Here is a 19,709-nt window from a genome sequence, read left to right on the forward strand (position 1 = left end):
GCTCAGTGGTAGAGTGCTTGACTAGCATGTGTGAGGCACTGGGTTCGATTTTCAGCACCACATATAAACAAATAAATAAATAAAGGTCCATCAATAATTAATAAAAATATTTTTTAAAAAAGAAAATTTATCATTGATCATTAATAGGGCCATTATAGATGCTAAATTACCTAGGCTGGCTCAATCTTGCCCCTAGAATTCTTGTTAGATAACACAAATATATATCTTTAATGTTTCAGTCATTATCTACCTGCTGCTAAATAAATAAATAATAAAAACTTTATAATAAAAACATTTTCAAATAGGCCTGTTTTCAAATCCCTCAAAATTCAAAATTTCAAACCAACATTCATCTGTTGTTTCATCTTTGCTCATATGTAATTAATCAGCTAAATCATTTGTCCTCCTCCTACATATTTCTTAAATATATTACCTTTTCTTCCTACTAACAGCCTTGTCTTTCTTTTTTCCTCTATCTTGACATCCAGAACAGTATTTCTCAAACTGCCTTGGGTAAAGATCGACTACACTATGTTATTTCCCACTTTTACCTTAAATAACATCAATATAAGTCAATTATGTTAAACACAACAAATGCAGATCTTATAAAGTACACACTCACTTATAGAATTACACAATTTGCTTGTGTAAGTATGAAAGTGTTATTCTGAATGTAATTCTATTTCTTACCAAATGCTTATCAAATGATTGTGTTGGAAGATAAAAAAAAAGTACACGAAAAGCCAGGTCAACACTTTGGGGTTTATTTAACTCAAATAAAATTACATTAACATAAAATGATCTGATTATATACTTGAATGGAAAACATCATCAAAGCTATTTCATTATAATTGTATTCATCCTTTCACTTTAATCTAATTTTAGCAAAGTCATAATCAGCCAGTGAATAGTAAATACCTTACTATCTGTTTGATGTACCCATAATATATAATTTTAACATGAATGGATATTTCTCATATCTTTTCTATTTCACTCCTTTCACATTTGGTGGTGAAACTATTATTGAATTCAGTATTTGGAAAGAGTAAAATCAATATGTAGCTCACCAACTCCATAGAAACAAGATATAATTAGAAATATTCTATGTTCATGTTACATTTTGAGTAGGGGACACATAAAAGTTGATTCACAGAAACAAGTTACATCAATGACTTCCAGAAGCCATAAGTTTCATTAAAAGTTAAAAAAAATCTTTTTACTTTTGTCTTTTTAAGAAGGACACAAGTTTCTGTGTTGTTCCTTCATCCTTAATTTGACAAAGCACATTTTTAAAATAAAAGTTTAAAATAAAAGTTCATCCATGCTTCGTGATCATAACTCATGTATTGAAAACCAAAATACTCCAGTAAATACTAAAAATTCCAAGACTTCAAAAGCAAGTGATAGAAATAGTAGTGTTTAAATTCATGCTTAGAATATGCATCAAAGTTTAGTGAATAAAGCAAATGTATTCTTCTCATGATGGGAGTATGCAAAACAGAACATAATTATCTAATGTACATTAACAATAAGTGCTCATTAATGGCTCCAAAATGTCAATCTTTGACACAGAATATACTGGTGATTATATATATTGCTCCTATTTTTAACATAATATCCCTTAAATGTTTGTATTTTTCTCTTTTACCTGGAAAACACATTGCACTGTATAATTTGAGACAAATTCTCTGATATTCCTAAAAACTTTTTAATGATACTTATATTCCAGAATGTGCTGGTTGATGTGATGCAGTGGAACCCACTTCTCAAACCAACAGATGATTAAGTAATATATACTAAGGTCTTCTAATTAAGACACAGAATAAGTTACTTCTTTACATCTTGTATAGAATTCTAAAATGTTTTAAATTTGCATATTCATGTTGAACTGTCCATTTACAATTCATTGGATTTTTTCAGTCCTCCAGATGGAACAACAGATGCTAATATAGTGACTAAAAGCCTTGGTCAAATATTTTAAGAAGTGAAAACATTAAAGTTTCCTATGATGCAAAAGTCATATATTTTTCCATGAAGACAAAAATTACATTTCCATGCCATTTTCTCTAATGTATTTTGAAAAATTCTTCTAAATGTGTATCATAGAATATCCATATCAGTTTCAAGTAAAGAGGTACTGCCTGGCTTCATCATCATGAAGGTGTTTTTAATATTGAGACAGACAAGTGAAATCACTAGAAATATAATTATTGGAACTTTTCATAGCATAAAAAATAACTGCTCTTTCCAATAGTTAAACATTTTCATGGTGGCATCCATTATTCAAAGTTTATTATATAATTATTAAACAGTTATATTGAAATTTAGCTTTTTATTAATTATTTTCCATTATTAAAATATAAAATTTATTTGAAAAAAATGAGTAATGAAAAATTTAACATAACTGAAAAATCACTAGTGACTTGACGATTTTTCTCCAGCCTGTCTATGCCTCAGCCTGACTCAGGTGGGATTCTGTCGTATTTTCAAATCCCCCAAGGAAAGCAGCATCAGAAATCTCTTCAAGAATTGAGCAATTATTGTTTTTTTTTCAGGAACCATTGTCAATTGCTAAAATCACAGAGGTATAAATTTAATCTCCCCATTTGACCAGGAAAGAATAAGAGATCTGAAGAAAGTATAAGGATTGCCATATAAATAGTAGATTATTAAGAAAAACAGAAACACTTTGGGGGTGGGTACCACAGGTTGAACCCAGAGGCACTCGACCACTGAGCCACATCACCAACCCTATTTTGTATTTTATTTAGAGACAGGATCTCACTGAATTTATTAGTACCTCCCTGTTACTGAGGCTAGATTTGAACTTGTGATCCTTCTGCCTCAGCCTCCTGGGCCACTTGGATTACAGGATTGTGCCACCACACATGGCAGAAACAGTTTTAAATCATGATGAAACACATTACCTGTTGGATTTTCAATGTGGTCACTGCTGGTTTTTATCTATGCAACTAAAATTAGCCTGTGATTTTAATTTTTTCCTTAGTACTGAATATATTCAACTGTCAGAGTTCAGTTTATTAACAAAAACACTCAACATGCAGTAAAGGCATGATTATGCAGTTTGTACAACAGTTCAATGGTAAGTTCTATACATTAATGTCCATTTTGAAAAATAATACAATAGTAATTTATTCAAACTAACATTAGAATGATATAATATCATTAAGTCCAGTAGGAATATACTACTTAAACAAATCAACTTGGTTTTATTTATCCCAGGTTACAAATTTCTGGATTAAGTACCAAATATAAAATTAGGAATATAAGAAGTATATGTAAAATGCATCTGATAATTCTCTGTCCAAGAAAAGGCTTAGGGGTATGTGTGTGTGTGTGTGTGTGTGTGTGTGTGTTTTGTGTTTATAGACATAAGTATAATTAGATATTTTACCACAGCATCTAATTGGTTTAGTAAACCATTAAGAAATGAATCTTATCCAAAATTACATGTTTTAAATAGTTTTTAGTATTGACATTATATGCTAAGTTTAGTTTTCTTGTTTTATATTTATAATGAAAAATGTTACAAATTATTTGTAGCATTGAGGTTACAGCCATCTTTATTCATGGTGCTTTGATAATTAATTGCCACTAAATATGTTAGAGTCTTTCTTCAAGAGTCTAGATCCTATTATGTTTTCTTTTGGTTTTAGATGTATATTCATCTATCTTAACCAGGAATGTATCATCCTAGAGTATATTTTCAGTCTTGGATTTGATGAAACTGAGAAGATACAGAGAATTTTGAGCAATAGAGGTTTCCTTTGTTTGTCCTAGCAAAACTTCCAAGCAGAGATGCTGTATAGAAATAGGTACAATGTGTATTCTTAGTTATTTTTTCTGATGTCAAAACTAAAAGTAGTTAATAACAAGTACCAACATAATGACTTGAACATGAAAAGTTTTATAGAAAAATTAATGATTGTCAAACTGGAGAACCAACATGAAGTAGGGAAAAGATGGTTTTAAAATTGTTGGCAAAACTGGAAATTTGGGGCTAGGGTTGTAGCTCAGTGATAGAGCACTTACCTTGCATGCATGAGGCCCTGGGTTTGATCCTCAGCACCACATAAAAATAAATAAAATAAAATAAAGATAATGTGTCCATCTACAACTAAAAAATATGAAAAACTGGAAATTCATATGTAGCAAAATGAAATTAAACCTCTGTCTCTCTCCCTGCACAAAAATCAACAGAAAGTGGATCAAAGACTTAGGCACTAGGACAGAGACCCTGTGCCTAATAGAAGGAAGAGTAGGCCCAAATCTTCACCATGTCTGCCTAGGATCTGACTTCCTTAACAAGACCCCTAAAATGCAAGAAGTAAAATCAAGGATCAATGAATGGGATGGATTCATATTAAAAAGCTTCTTCTCAGCAAAAGAAACTATCAATAATGTGATGAGAGAGCCTACAGATTGGCAGAAAATCTTTACCATATGCGCCTCCAATAAAGTATTAATCTCTAGGATATATAAAGAACTCAAAAAACTTAACAGCAATAAAACAAATAACCCTATCAATAAATGGGCTAAAGAACTGAACAGACACTTCACAGAAAAAGAAATAGAATCAATCAACAAATATATGAAAAAGTGTTCAACATCTCTGGCAATTAGAGAAATGGAAATCAAAACTACAATAAAGATTTCATTTCACTCCAGTCATAATGGCAATCATCAAGAATACATGCAACAATAAATGTTGGTGAGGATGTGGGGGAAAAGGTACACTCATACATTGCTGATGGGACTACAAATTGGTACAACCATTATGGAAAGTGGTATGGAGATTCCTCAGAAAACTTAGAATGAAACCACCATTTGATCCAGCTATCCCAATCCTTGGTTTATACCAAAAGGACTTAAAATCAGCATACTAAAGTAATGCAGCCATGTCAATGTTTATAGCAGCTCAATTCACAATAGCTCAACTATGGAAACAACCTCTGTATCCTTCAATAGATGAATGGATAAAGAAAATGTGGTATATATATTGAATGGAATATTACTCAGTTTTAAAAAAGAATGTAATTATGGCATTTGTCAATAAATGGATGGAGTTGGAGAATTTCATGCCAAGTGAAATAAGCTAATCCCCCAAAACAAAGGCCAAATGTTTTCTCTAGTATGCAGATGCTAATTCACAATAAAGGGGGTGTGAAACTAGAGAAGAATAAATTTACCTTAGATTAGGTAGAAGGAAATTAAGGGAGTGAAGGGGAGGGGATGTAGGGATAGGAAGGATAGAAGAATGAAACAGACATTATTACTTTTTGTAAATATGTGACTATATGACCAATGTGAATCTATAACATGTACACTCTGAGAAATGAGAAATTATATCCACTCTATGAATGGCATATCAAGGTGCATAAATGAATTCTAGTGTCATATATAACTAATTAAAACAAATTAAAAATTAAAAAAATAAACCACAAAAATTTCTTGATATGATAGTTTAAAAAATACACTTCAAACTATTATTAACAGACACTTACTTTCAAGTGGGTTTCTATGGTAAAATACACATGATATATCACTTAAAATTGTAAACATTTTTAGTGGACAATTCAATGACATTTAGTATATTTACAGTATGATGTAATCATGAACACATTCATTTCCAGAATTTTCTTCATCATCCTAAATTGAAACTCTACTCCCATGAAACAATAATTCCCCATTCTCCTGTTCCAAAACACTTGAAAACCTCTATTTTACTTCCTGTCTCTTTGAATTTGCTTATTCTAGGTACTTCATATAAGTAGAATAATACTCAAATGTATCTTTGGAATGTTCATAAATTATCAAATAAACTATCTCCTGATTATTGGTAGAAAAGATGTTAATAAATAAATAAGATATGTGCTAAGATATACACAAATATACATGTATGTATATGCATGCATGAATATATGCACATAATATATAATCAGCTCAAATGTAACAATGCATATATTCATTATTTACCCTATGTATAGATACTGGACCTTTCTTATTAGTAGATTGCAAAAGTATGATATTTTGAGATTTCTCCATGTGTGTAAATCATTACTTACTGATCAGTGAATATTAATAAATTATCTGTATTGATGATAATTAGTGACATTTGAAATGTTGGATTCACACAGTATAAGTTGAACATCCTGAATTCAAAAATTCCAAATCAAAAATCCTCCAAATCCAAAACATTTTAACATCACAAATGCAAAATTCCACAAAATTCTATACTTGACTTCCTGTGATGGTCTATATTGAAAATACAAGTGCAGTATATTTTTTATGCAAAGTGCAGGTACTGTGTGTGTGTGTGTGTGTGTGTGTGTAAATGTTGTGTTTAGACCTGGCTTCATATCCCTGAGATAGCTCATTATAAAAATGCAAATATTCCAAAATCTAAAAAAAGTCTGAACTCCAAAACACTTTGTTCCCAGGCATTCTGATAATGGTATTCAACATCTATTGACACTACATCAACTACAATAAACCAAGGTAAAGATTCACAGATCAGACCAACTCATAGTGAGAGCCACTTTCATTTGAATGTTCCTTTATAATCTGTTTCTGTACAATTGATTGCTAATTTACTCCTTATCATATTACTGTTAGTATTCATAATGCCAATATTAAGACAATACATAATGAAGATAGGTAACTCAGTCAAGGTTTGTTAGTCTATATATGGTAGATTCATCATTAAAACTAAACCTTTGTATTTTGGTCCTGCTTCTTTCCCATACACTTCCTGAAATTAAGACCAAATTTCCCTTTTTACAATAGCATTTTCTTATAGAAATACTAGGCAAGCTACATATAAAATTTTAAATTTTCTAGTAGCCACATTTTAAAATGTGAAAATAGGTGAAGTTCATTTTGTAACACTGTATTCAACAGACATCATAATTTCAAAATGCAATTGATATGAAATCACGGAAGGGATATTTTGCATTATCTTTGTCATACTAAGTCTTTGAACTCAAGTATCTATGTTCAAATTGAAAGCAAATCACATCCTAGTCTAGCCAAATATCATAGCTCTATAGGCACATGTTACTAATAGTTGGCTATGTTGGTCAGCAGAGTTCTAGCTACTTTGTGCTTCTGTTCTAGCTACTTTGTGCTTTAACTAAATGAATCATTCCATCAAAGAGTACTTATTGGATGGGTCTTTCATGCTCACATTGGAGTTTACTGAAGTGAGAATAAGAGAAGTAGAAGTGGTAGAGAGCAAACAAAAGAATAGAAGTTCATTAGAAATAATGATGTAATTTGTATTTAAAATTATAAATACAAAATGTACTTTGAATTTCCTCCTTGGTCAATGTAGATAATAATGTCTATAAATCATTTCACATAATGCCTGTCTTACAGCTAGCAGTAAAAGAAACAGTAGTAGTTTCTCTAACAGTGAGGTTAACTGGTGGTATGCAAGTGTAGAAGCAAGAAAGCTCTAGCATATGAATCATTTAAAGATGAATGTGCCATTTGTAAGAGGCAAGCAGTCCTTGGGATTACACTAGTAATGTTATCCTAAAATTTAAATAATTTGCAGTACATTTGAAATCCAACACTGTCAAAAAAAAAAGCAGCAAGAAATTAAAAGGTAGTTCTTGCTAAAGAACTATGTCAGATACCAAAAGCAGAGCCAGAGAATATGTAAATCAATGGATGTGTAACTGATGTGATTCTGCAATCTGTATATGGGGTAAAAATGGGAGTTCATAACCCACTTGAATCAAAGTGTGAAATATGATATATCAAGAACTATGTAATGTTTTGAACAACCAACAATAAAAAATTTTAAAAAAAAGCTTATAGGTTTAGGTTTTGAAGTCCAGTTGACCAAGTGTGGTTCTTAACATTTACACTTTCACACAAGCATCAGTAAGCAATATTGCATTAGATTTTTAAAATGCCACTTACAGTTTTAGCCATAGCTAATTGATAGCCTGTATCTAAGGATTCCAGTACCTGGAATTCTTAAAGATTAAATACAGTGTATTTTTTAATATCTTTATTTTATTTATTTATTTTTATGTGGTGCTGTGTATCGAATCCAGGGCCTCCTACATGCTAGGTGAGCACTCTACAGCTGAGCCACAATCCCAGCCCCAAATATAGTGTATTTTTAATGCTGTTTTGACACAGTTTTTTAAAACATCATTATTGAGATATAATTCACATCTCATAGACTCATTTGAAGTGCACCATCCAATGATTCTTAGTATGTTCATGGAATTGTGAAATCACCGCCACAATATTAGAATATTTTCATTACATGAAATAGAAACTGCATAACCATTAGTATTCATTCCTTATTTCTCTTATTCCCCCACACAACTGAACTCTCTGCCTCCAACCCCCAGTTCCCAGAAATAGTGTACTAAATTTTGTCTCTATATATTTGCCTGTTGACCTGGTTTTTAAATGCTGTCTTGACACAGCACCCAGTTTAGGCCCCGAATAGTTTTTCTTCTTGAGGAGCCAATTAAGATGGCATCCTAGACACTCCTCTTATCAGGTTTTCACACTGTGGGGCCTTTATGCACCTATCTATGTTGCCCTGGATCCAGGTACCAGACAACTAGGGACAACTCCTATGACCTTGAGTCCAAGAAATTATTCAATTAAAGCAACTTTCAGAGTGCCCCCCAAACCTAGTTAGCCTTATTCCACTTGTCATAAGCTGCCCCTAAAGCTCCCATTAGGTAGCCATGAGAAAAACCTCCTGCTTTTCCCTGCGTGGAAGTCTTCTTTGGTTTGCAGCTATAAATAATAGAGTTCTGCCTTTCATCTATGTCAATATTTGTTCTTGTTTCTCACACCAAAAGAATCTTTAACTATATCAAACAAGGATCGTTGCCTGCTTTGTATTTTTTTCACAGATACCTTATCCATGCCAATCATGTCTTTTTTTTGTCATGCAATTTCGAGTAGTGTTTTATCCATGGGAATTTTGTGCAGGGTATGGGTTGAAGTTTTATCCTTCTAGAAGTTCTGCTATATATTGCTCAGAAATATTAATAGCCTGGCCCATTTTAATGCTAATTTTTACTTAAGAGCTTTCAGACCACATGGATGGTGTAAATTCAAACACCCAAATGCACAAAGTGATGGATTAATAGGATTCTTTAAAAAAAAATTACAAGCTCAGATTATAGCAAGCAAACTGGCCTATGCAAGTGGTTATATTTTTCCTGTTCACTTTCATGGTAGTCCTTCTAGAATCTGTGATTTATGGAGGACTTTTGGTTACAAATTCTTAACCTCTAAAGTCCAAATTCTAGTTTTATTTCCCCCATAATGCTATTAAAATTAAAACTCTTGGACAAGGGATGTGGTTTAGTGGTATAGCCCTGGCCTGACATGAGTGAGGTCCTGGGTTAGATACCCAGCATTACAAAAAAAAAAAAAAAATCCAAACCCTGGAACTGAAAATGACAACTCCAGCATTCTTCTTCCCTTCCCCACCCCACTAAGGTGGCCTCAGACTAGAGTTATTTTAATTGCTCTAGTTCATGTTCTCTTTCCTTTTTGCTCATGATATTTTATACTGTTTTGCATGCTTAATAAACCATTTAAAATTTTATATATATATATATATATATATATATATATATATATATATATATATATATATTTAATTTCATCTAGTATATCTAGGTGTTTCACAACAGAGAATGAGGGAAGCTAATCAGCCACATTTCCATAAATGGACATACATTGTGGTTTCTTTTAATTCAAAGGTCCATAAGAAGTGGCCAATAAAAATGGATTGTTATAAAGTAAAATAAATGAAATTTAGAATATCAAGTACTTAGCAAGCAGTGAAAAAATTAAAGAATCAATCAATTGAGTTTAAATGGATAAAATGAGTCACTATAAATAAGAACAGAATAAATCACAGCCTATCATGGATACTCAGGAATGGTTATTCTCATTATTAATATTTATTATTGTTTTTATTAATGGAAATCATCCAAGTAAAGGATGTCTTATTTTCCTCATGGCCCCAAATGTTACATCTCAACTTTGCTATTAATATGTTCTAAAATGTATGCATTTTCTGCCTAAGAGTAAAAATATGTTTTATTCAATATTATCATAACTTGATATTTAATATTTAATTGAATATACTATGTACATTTCTGTACAGCCCACTTTATATTTTGAGACATTAAACAATAAATTAAGGTAATCACTTTCAGTTGTTTCAGGAGATTAATTAGAAATTACTCATGAAAGAAGTCTCTTTGATCAAGTGTCTGAACTCCAAGTCAAGATTAGATAGACAAATTGATCAAACTTAAGTTTCACCATATTTGATGAGCTTATTCTTTTTAACTCAAAAGTCTAAATTAATCTAAATGATTTTTGAGTTACAGTGTGATAGCTCTTTACTTATAAAAACAGCTAAGATTGTAATATGCTCCATTTTATCAAAAATATTATTCATGATAGTTTTTGTGAGCATTGATCCTGGGATGTGAACAAGTATGTAAAGCAAAACCCAGAAAAATACACAAGCTCTTCTTACCAATTTCATCAATTCTTGTTAGTTTATATTCAATAAGACACACTTGAATTATTGAAGTAATTCAGCAAAAATAGGTTTTTTAATAGGGAGATAAAATATACCATTTTCAAAGAAATAGAGAAAAAAAAATAAAAGCAATCACTCCAGCCCCAGGCCAGACCAGAAGTACACCATCTAATTATATCAGTGGCAGAAGAATTAAAGGTCTCAGTACAGTGTATTTCAGTTGAACTTAAAAGATAAATCTTTCATAGTGATCAGCAGAGCTAATATGAAAACTACAATGTCTTACTATTAATTATCCAGTGGAGTAAATCATATACTGAAGTTCAGGGAATTAAATTTTATTCCTAAATTTGTCAGCATGATGCTTTGTGACCTTGATAAAGCCACTTAACCTTTTTTTTTCCTCAGCTTTTTCATCCATAAAAAGAGGAGGAAGATATACCTTTTGAGAACATAAATTCTAGCTAATATAATTTACAAAAAAAGGAGAAACAAATACCATAAAAGTCATATATGTACCACATAGTGGCAGAGAAGAAGGGTATTATAAACAGACGGCCATCAGGGGACTTCTGTGGTGCCTGTACTCTTCTACTCTTCTAATTTTTCACTAGCTGGATGCTTCTGATAACATTCTAAGTTGCTCTATGTTTATATTTTATATAATTTGTTGTATTTTATTATCAAAATAAGTGAGAAAATATGGGCTAGATTTTGGGTTTCTTACTAGGATAAAAACTGTACACAATGAGACAAAAAGAAAGTGTGTTATAATAGCATGTTACATAGTTTTATATAGAGCCTTTTGTGTATAACATTTTAAACAATGATTCCATTCAAACCAGAGATACCATTCAGTGAAATTTAACTGACTTTTTTAGCCCTGAAGATACATCTAAAATTTCAACTAAGGGTAGGCATTTGACTTAGAAAGTATAATGAGGAATGTGAGGTGTTTTTACTTAAAGCTCAATTTAAATCAGCAATATAATGTAGGAAATGAAAAAAGGGATGTAATATTCTTTAATATTAATTAAAGTGGATAGTGAGATCTGGATAGAAGGAGTTATTCCTCCATTATTTTTTTTTTACTTTTCAGATACTAGAAGTATTATTTTGCTAGTTGTGAACAATTTAATATCAACTGATTTAAACTGGAGTGTGTCAATTCTATTGAATTAATTTACTCAGCAATGCTCACCTTTAAGTGGCTCTTATAGTTCAGACATTATGCTAGATTCTTATCAAGATTGGGAATCCTAAAATGAAAATGATATTATCACTATCAGTTTTAACTTTTACATATGAATGTCTTTGAGGTCATCACTTCATTGCTACAGGAAAAAAAAAGAAAGAAAGAAAATTAAAAATACCCTGAAAAAAATTCTTTTTTTTCTTTCTTTCTTTTCTTTTTTGAGAACTGAGGTTTCTGAGTAAATCACCATCCAGAAATTTATTAGGCAGGCAAATTCAGAAAATCAATTAAGATTCTTCCTTGGAACAGAAGCCACTGGAGTTACAAACCATATAAGCACGCATCAGAACCAGAATCAGTTATAGTACAGATGTTAAAACTAATAGAGACTAAAAATATATATGTTTAATATACTAAGTGCTCTAAAATAACATGAAACAACCAATAAGTAATATATGTAGAAAGATGGAAATCCTAAAAAAGAAGAAAATTAAATGTTGAAATCTAAAAACATATTAACAGAGATTAAGATTGCTTTTGATGGGACATAATCAAGGAAAAAATTAGAGATATTAAAAAAGGTCAATAAAATTTCAACAACTGAAATGTAAAGACAAAGAAAAGAATCATAAAAACAGAACATCTAAAACCTGGGGATAAATTCACAGGGGATAATATATGTAAAATTATAATACCAAAAGAATAAAAAATAAAGAATGGAATAGAAGAAACATTTTAAATGATAATATGTATGGAATTTCCAAAACTGATGACAGAAACCAAAGCAGAAATCCAGGAAGCTCAGAAAATACCAAGTGAGATGAATACCAAAATCACATACCATATTCAAAATACAGAAAAAAAATCATAGCAAAGAGAACAAAACATAGCAAAAAGAAACATTTGAAAGGACACAGAAGAAATACAATATATATAAACAATCAGGATAAAAATTCAAGGGAAATCCTCATCAAAAACCATGCAAGCAATAAAGGTGGAGTGGAATATTGAAAGTGGTAAAAATAAACACACAAAACCCCTATTGATATAGAATTCTATATCTACCTAAATCATCAATCAAAGGGGAAAGAAAAATAAAGGCATTCTTAGGACAAAACAAAACAAAAAGAATTTAGAGAATACATCACATTAGACCTTGACTGGAAGAAGTTAAAGGAAGATTTTTCAGGTATAAGTAAAATATATAGGAAAAGTACCAGAGAATGAGGAAATGAGGGTAAGAGTACATATTTTATTTTTATTGTTCCAAAATGTTCTACAGGATATTTTTTGTTTAAAGTAATAATAGTAACAATAGATTGTGTGATTATGGTACATGAATAAGTGAAATCAATCAAAATAATGTCATAAAGGATGAGAGAGAAGAACAGAGTATTCTATCATAAGGTGATGTAATGGTTTTTGTTCAAGTGGAATGAGATCATTTTAAAACATGTATTGGAATACTGAAGACTACCAATAAAATAAATGTAAAAATTATTTAAAAATTAAGAGATAAAATTGAAACACTAAATGTTCAATTAAAATCAGAGAAGACAGAAAACAGCAGGGAAATGCATATTACTAAGTGATACTATGTGATTTGAATTATACAATACTTTAGAAAAAACAATCTATAGTTATGATAAAAATATTGCTGGTTTGCAGGTTTCAGGAGGGAGGGAAAGGGCTAAACAGAGTAAGTACAATATTCTTTTTGGGGTGTTGAAATTATACTGTGTGATTCAAGATATTATGCATTTGACACTGATACATGAAATTATGCATCTCTGATGTTAAACCCCATAGAAATTCATAGCACAAACAGGGAACCTCAATGAATGCAAAAGTCTAAAGACATCATTCAGGAGATTAGAGGTCCCCCGGATGGAAAACAAAGCATAATAAAACAATTTAACTATATTATTAATTTGTGATATAGTCTTAATGAGGGAAAAGATTCTGACCTAAGCAATAAGAAATGGGTGAAGGCTCTAAGACTAAAGCCAAAATAAACTAAACATATGTACTGTTCTCCAGTGGGTAAAGTTGTTTCCCTCATTAGATATAGGTTAAAAATTCCAATTTCACTAAACAGCTATGTTGGAAGAGAATGATTAAGTAACTGGATGAAAGATGATGGGAACCAGTTTTCTCAAGATTAGTCGAGAATTTACAGATGAACAAGTGGTAGAGGCTAGAATAATTCACATGCCAATGAATTAGAGTTGGAACCATTAGTATGAACTTAGGTTTAATTTATTATAAATACAAATGGTTACATATTTAAAAATTTATGGAAAGGGCTTAGAAGCTATTATACCCAACTATAACCAATGAGTAGCAACAAATATCCCAAGATGTAGATATTAGTTTCCAGTACATTTCCCCAATTAAATGTCCATGAATTCTGGAAAAAAAATATCTGATACTAGGTCTTGGACAATAAGTACACAATATGTGTGTAGAACATTTTCTAGAACCAGAAATTAAGGAAGTGCTTAAACACACAGATGTACATGATGGGGGTATGCTAAAGTGACTGAGGAGCCAATTTAAAGAAGTCTTAAGGGACAAATTGAAACATTTTGAAGGACAAAATTTTAAAACACTGTATGGATTATAAAACAAAACGCAAAATTAATATTCATGAGTTTATATGTGATATAGACAATTGGATAAACAGATATGATACTTGTGGGAGAATAGACATGTCTTGTGTAGAAGTCCACATAATTTATATGGCTACCCTGCTCTCAAGAATTGGAGCAAAACTCCTCACTCCTTATGTGATACAATGCAATATAATAACTTTCTTCTAAAAATACAATAACTTTCTTCTAAAAATAACTTTCTTCTAAAAATAAATTTCTTCTAAAAAATATAGTATGGAAAGTTGGAAAGCCCAATTTATGTGGAAGAACCTGACAAAGACTGTTAGGTCACCAAGGTCAATATCAAAGATGGTAAGTCATGTTGATAGTATGATATGTTGTGATTTTATCTCTATGATTTTTTTTTCAAGAACACTTATCCCTAGCAAAATTGTGAAAAAATCAGCTTTACCCTTCCCATAAATAGGGCATTCTAAAAAATAACCTGGTCACTACTCAGAATATAAAGTTCATCAAAAATGAGGAAGGTAAGAAAAAGACACAGACAAGAGAAGCTTGAGACATGACAGCTTAATATATGTCCTATCCTGAATAGGATCATGGAATAGAAAAAGGATGTTAGGCAAAAAATAAGTAAAAATGAATAAACTGACAACTTTTAATAATAATGTATCATCATTACTTCTTTAGTTGTAATAAATGTGCTATGCTAATGTTAGATATTAAAAATAGAAGAAATTGGATATGGGTATATGGGATCTCTACTATCTTTGAAATTTTTTGGTAAATCTAAACCTATTCTAAAACCAAATGCTTATTTTAAAATTTTTTGAAAAGATATGGATGCGGATCCATAGTAGGGTTGGGGGGCAAGGGAAGAATGGAGGAACTTTGGATTGGGCAGTGGAGATTGAGGGCAAGGGAGGGGATATGGCGGTGGGAAAGATGGTGAAGTGAAATAGACATGATTACCCTATGTACATGTATTATTGCATAAATGGTGTGACTCTGTATCCTGTAGAGCCAGAGTAATGAGAAGTTGTGTTCCTTTTGTGTACACTGAGTTGAAAAGCATTCTGCTGTTCTGTATAATTAATTGAAAAAAATAAAAAAAGAGATTGTTCTTGATTCTAAGATGCTCACATTCCTAGAGAAAAGCAGGAATGTGTGTGAACAAATAGCTGTAAAACAATGCGCTAAGTACCACAGTAGGATGCTAAAAGTGCCATCAAAGTGAGGACTGCTTGCCTCAAAGAGGAGGTAACATTTTAGCTGTGCCTTGAAGAAAGCATAAACATCAGTCCTGTGATCAAATGGAAGAAAAAGCCTTCCAATGGAAAAATATTATGAGTAATGGTTCACAGGAAGGATATATGGAGAACAGTAAAAACTTGAGTATAGTTAAGACTTACAAAAGACAGTTGGGGGTAGAGATGACCCTGAGAAAATTTTAATTTTTAAATATAAGAATATTTGAAGTACCCAAAATGCTGGGCAGATTTATCATTCCATTACATGTGATACAATTTCAATAAGGGAAGAATCAGCCATTATCCCTAACAATATTTCCTGCACCTGCACATTTAGACTCTTTAGCCAGAAATTTCCTTTCCACATATAGATTTTTTTTATTTTTAAAGAGATGTTCCAACAAACTTTAAAATATTTGTTTATCATCAGCTTAATGCAATTCCACTAGAACTTAATGATATGCTTGGAATAACATTTATATTAAGTACAACATGATATGACAATGATATACAGAAAACCAAGATAAAAATACATTGATTCTTCATCAGGAACTTTCCACCTTTGTTGCTTTACTGAAGGACACAATTTATATCTTAAGAATTACTACATAATTTGGTTATAAAGTAAATGTGCTATACAATTACACCATTTAAATCAATATTATAGGGGCTGGGGATGTGGCTCAAGCAGTAGCGCGCTCGCCTGGCATGCGTGCGGCCTGGGTTCGATCCTCAGCACCACATACAAAACAAAGATGTTGTGTCCACCGATAACTAAAAAATAAATATTAAACTTCTCTCTCTCTCTCTCTCTCTCCCCCACTCTCTCTTTAAAAATAAATAAATAAATAAATATTATGCACAAAATATCTTCTCAATGTCCTTGTTAATTCCTAAAATGCATTTTAATACATAGTATTTTAATTCTATGGCGATGGTGGCCCATACGGGGAGCCCCGTCCCTAGATAGGATGGGAGCAAATCTGCTCATCCCTAAGCAGATAGGGTGAGAGGAAAAATGGCCATTTTGAGAAAATGGAGAAGATTGATACAGTATGTTTGTGTCTTGTTTCATCTTGAAATGTTGTATTGTCTTTGTGATGAAAATATGGAAGGGGTGTTAAGTAAATTACTAAGGGAAGGAGGCACCCCAGTGGAACCAAGAATAGTTAGGGCATGTGTTGATGGAAGCCCAGGAACTCTAGTCAGAAAGAAGAAAGTTCAGAGGAGGAAGGATTATCAGGAAAAAAGTGACAGCAAAAGGCTATTACTGAATACTTTTCATTACCTGAGGGTGCGTGAATCAGTGCAGCGGCTGCCACGTGCGCAAGCTGGTCATGGCGCAGCAAAGCTCTTCCCCGCCCCCGCCCGGGGAGCGGAAAGCCACTGCAAGAGCCCAAATCCAAACCTGACCCGGAGGCACAGTCTCGCAGGCTCTTGCCACCTGTGCCCAGTGGCAGTTTGAGTCCGGACGCTCCCCATCTGGGGCTGCCCGAGAACGCTGCAGCTGAGCGGAGGACGCACATGGCGTCCCTGAAGTTTGATCATTTCCAAGGCCAGTAACTACAATGGTTCTCCCACACCTGGAGGCTAATGAGTAATGAGCACTCAAATGTAAAAATCCTGAGATAATGTACTAAATTGTTCAGAAGGTTGTTTTCTTAGTGGAATGCTACAGGATTTTCTTTAGCAATCCAGAGTTCCTGCCTTCATCCCAGTGCCAGTGAAGACGAAGGTGGAAGAATTTCCAGTGTTGCTGAGAACTGGATGAAACTTCAGCTGAGAAACAGAGGAGACTTTAGATCAAGCTAGCTGCCTGCAGAACTTACCTGGACTGTGATTTACCTGGACTGTGAGTTAATCTATTGAGACACTGTTTTATCTGGACTGAGACAAAGTGTAATCTACAACAAATTGTAACTCAGTATCTTTGCTAATGGTGTCATTGCTGGTATAATTTTTCCAAGGGCTTCTTACATGGAGCCATCAATTGGCTTGGTATTGTGGCATTTTGTATCCTCCCCTTCTGCTTGTAGCAGATTATTTATGGTGTTTGTGTAAAAACCACTATGGCCATTATTTAAATTAAACAAAATGGGGAAATGTTAAGGTCTGTAAACAAGTCAGGATGGCGCCTGGCATTTTGCCAGAGAAATGTTAGAGTCTGTAAACAAGTCTGGATGGCGCCTGGCAAAATGCCAGAGGGAGTGGTTTGTGAAGTAACGCCAGCGAGCCATTAAGTGTGGAGATTTCTTATTGGTTGACTGATGTATCTAGTTTATGCTAATTAAGATAAGCTGTGTGGAATGTATAAATACTGCTCCTGTCCTACAATAAACGGCTCCCACTCCTGCTGTATCAATCTACACAAGTTGCACGTCACCCCCTGGTTATTTTGCTGCAGCCGGACTGCGGCAGTTCTCCATTTACTAAGAGATTCATATGTACTCAAAATGAACTTTGTAATCTGTTTGCCCAAAAGTATCACCAGTAATACTATTTAATATGGAATTATGGTAATAAGTTGAATGAATAAGTTGAAGAAAACTTTCCTTATAACTTTTACTAATTTTCTCTTGAATGTCAGGATTTAAATATTCTTTATTTTCTTATGAGAAAAAAATATGAAATTTTGAACCAAGATTAAGAAAGTATAGTGCTCCTCAATATCATTTAGCATAGAAGAATTCTGTTCTTGGTTCTACCAATTAAGCCTTATGTAAATTGTTTGACCTTTTGGGACCTAATATCCACTTTCTATTTGTCTCATATAGCTAACGATTAATAAGAGTTATAGTATTTCTAGAAAGGAAAAAAAGTGTGCTTAACAAGGATGAATTCTACATTCAGAAGAATAAACACTAGAAATGCTTATTATTTCTATTCAGAATGTATCTGTTCCTTAATATTTTAAAATTTGTTTGCCTCAATTCCTACTTCTTGGAAAAAATTCTTCAGTATAAACAGAGTAAAATAATGAATAGAAAAACGTCTTCAATATTTAAGGTATAGCCAGACATATTTTCTACTGGCCCATTAAAATAAAGGTAAAATGATAAAAGTGTTGATTTGAATTTTCTTATACAGACACTATTCAACACAACAAAACTGAAAACCAAATGATTGCAAGTTATAGACATGTTTATGGTAGGTACATAATACAAATCAGAAATTAAATTTGTTTTTAGTATTCAACTCTATCATATTTTACTAGTGTAAGTTGTTTACTATGTCTAATATTTATAAAAAGTATTGCCAAAGAGCACTTTATTTATTTAATTAAAATTTCCTTCTATCAAAATAATTATTATTCATCAATTAAATTCCATGAAACCCAAAGTAGTTTTCAGCTAATATATCATAACTTGGTGATTTAAAAGAAAGTAATTGTTATGAGATCTATATCACAAAACATTTTTGTATAGATAAAAATTATTTTATGTGAATCAATAAACAAATCAAAGTCTCTTTAATTTAAATTAATGTTTTTATGATTTTCTAAATGTGTTTCATAAATACGACCATACTAAAAAAGTCATCACTCATCTCTCTCAATAAGAATTCTCAAATAATGTCTTTCTCTACTCAGTATTGCTCCTATCACCCCCATCCTGGCATTTTCATATGGAACTGTTTTTAGAAAGTGGTTTTACAATAAAGTGAACAAAGTTATTAATAAAATTGTATTCATAACCAAAATGATGAACATTTTGATATAATCCTACGTTTACATACTTAATTTATACATAGTAACTTACATCATTTGATCCTTGCAGAAACCTCTACTAAATAAGGCCAATGTAATATCATTTTATACATTTAAAACTAATATTCTGAAGATTGTAGTGATTCAACCAGGATCACGAGACAAGTGAGTTGTAGATTCATGACTATAGGCAGTGTTCTTAAAATTGTTCTTACGTCTTCCCACTTTAACAACCAGATACAGGAACAATGCTAGGTAATGCTTCTTACATAATTATTTGGTGACTACACCTACAACCTCTAGTTCATAAGATCACATATGTCTGATTTATAGAGAGATAAATGAAGAAAAGAGAAAAATGATTTTTCTAATT

General features: G+C 32.0%; 1 protein-coding gene across 1 annotated transcript in view; it reads right to left on the minus strand.

Annotated features, from left to right (window-relative positions):
• Positions 1-19,709, minus strand: part of Il1rapl1 (interleukin 1 receptor accessory protein like 1) — a 1,313,791-nt gene that overhangs the window by 506,778 nt on the left and 787,304 nt on the right. The gene's annotated exons all lie outside the window — the stretch shown is intronic.

Source organism: Marmota monax, unplaced genomic scaffold (genome assembly GCF_021218885.2).
Source record: "Marmota monax isolate L192 unplaced genomic scaffold, Marmota_monax_Labrador192_F-V1.1 WCK01_AAM20220418_F8-fsc00075, whole genome shotgun sequence".
NCBI lineage: Eukaryota > Metazoa > Chordata > Mammalia > Rodentia > Sciuridae > Marmota > Marmota monax.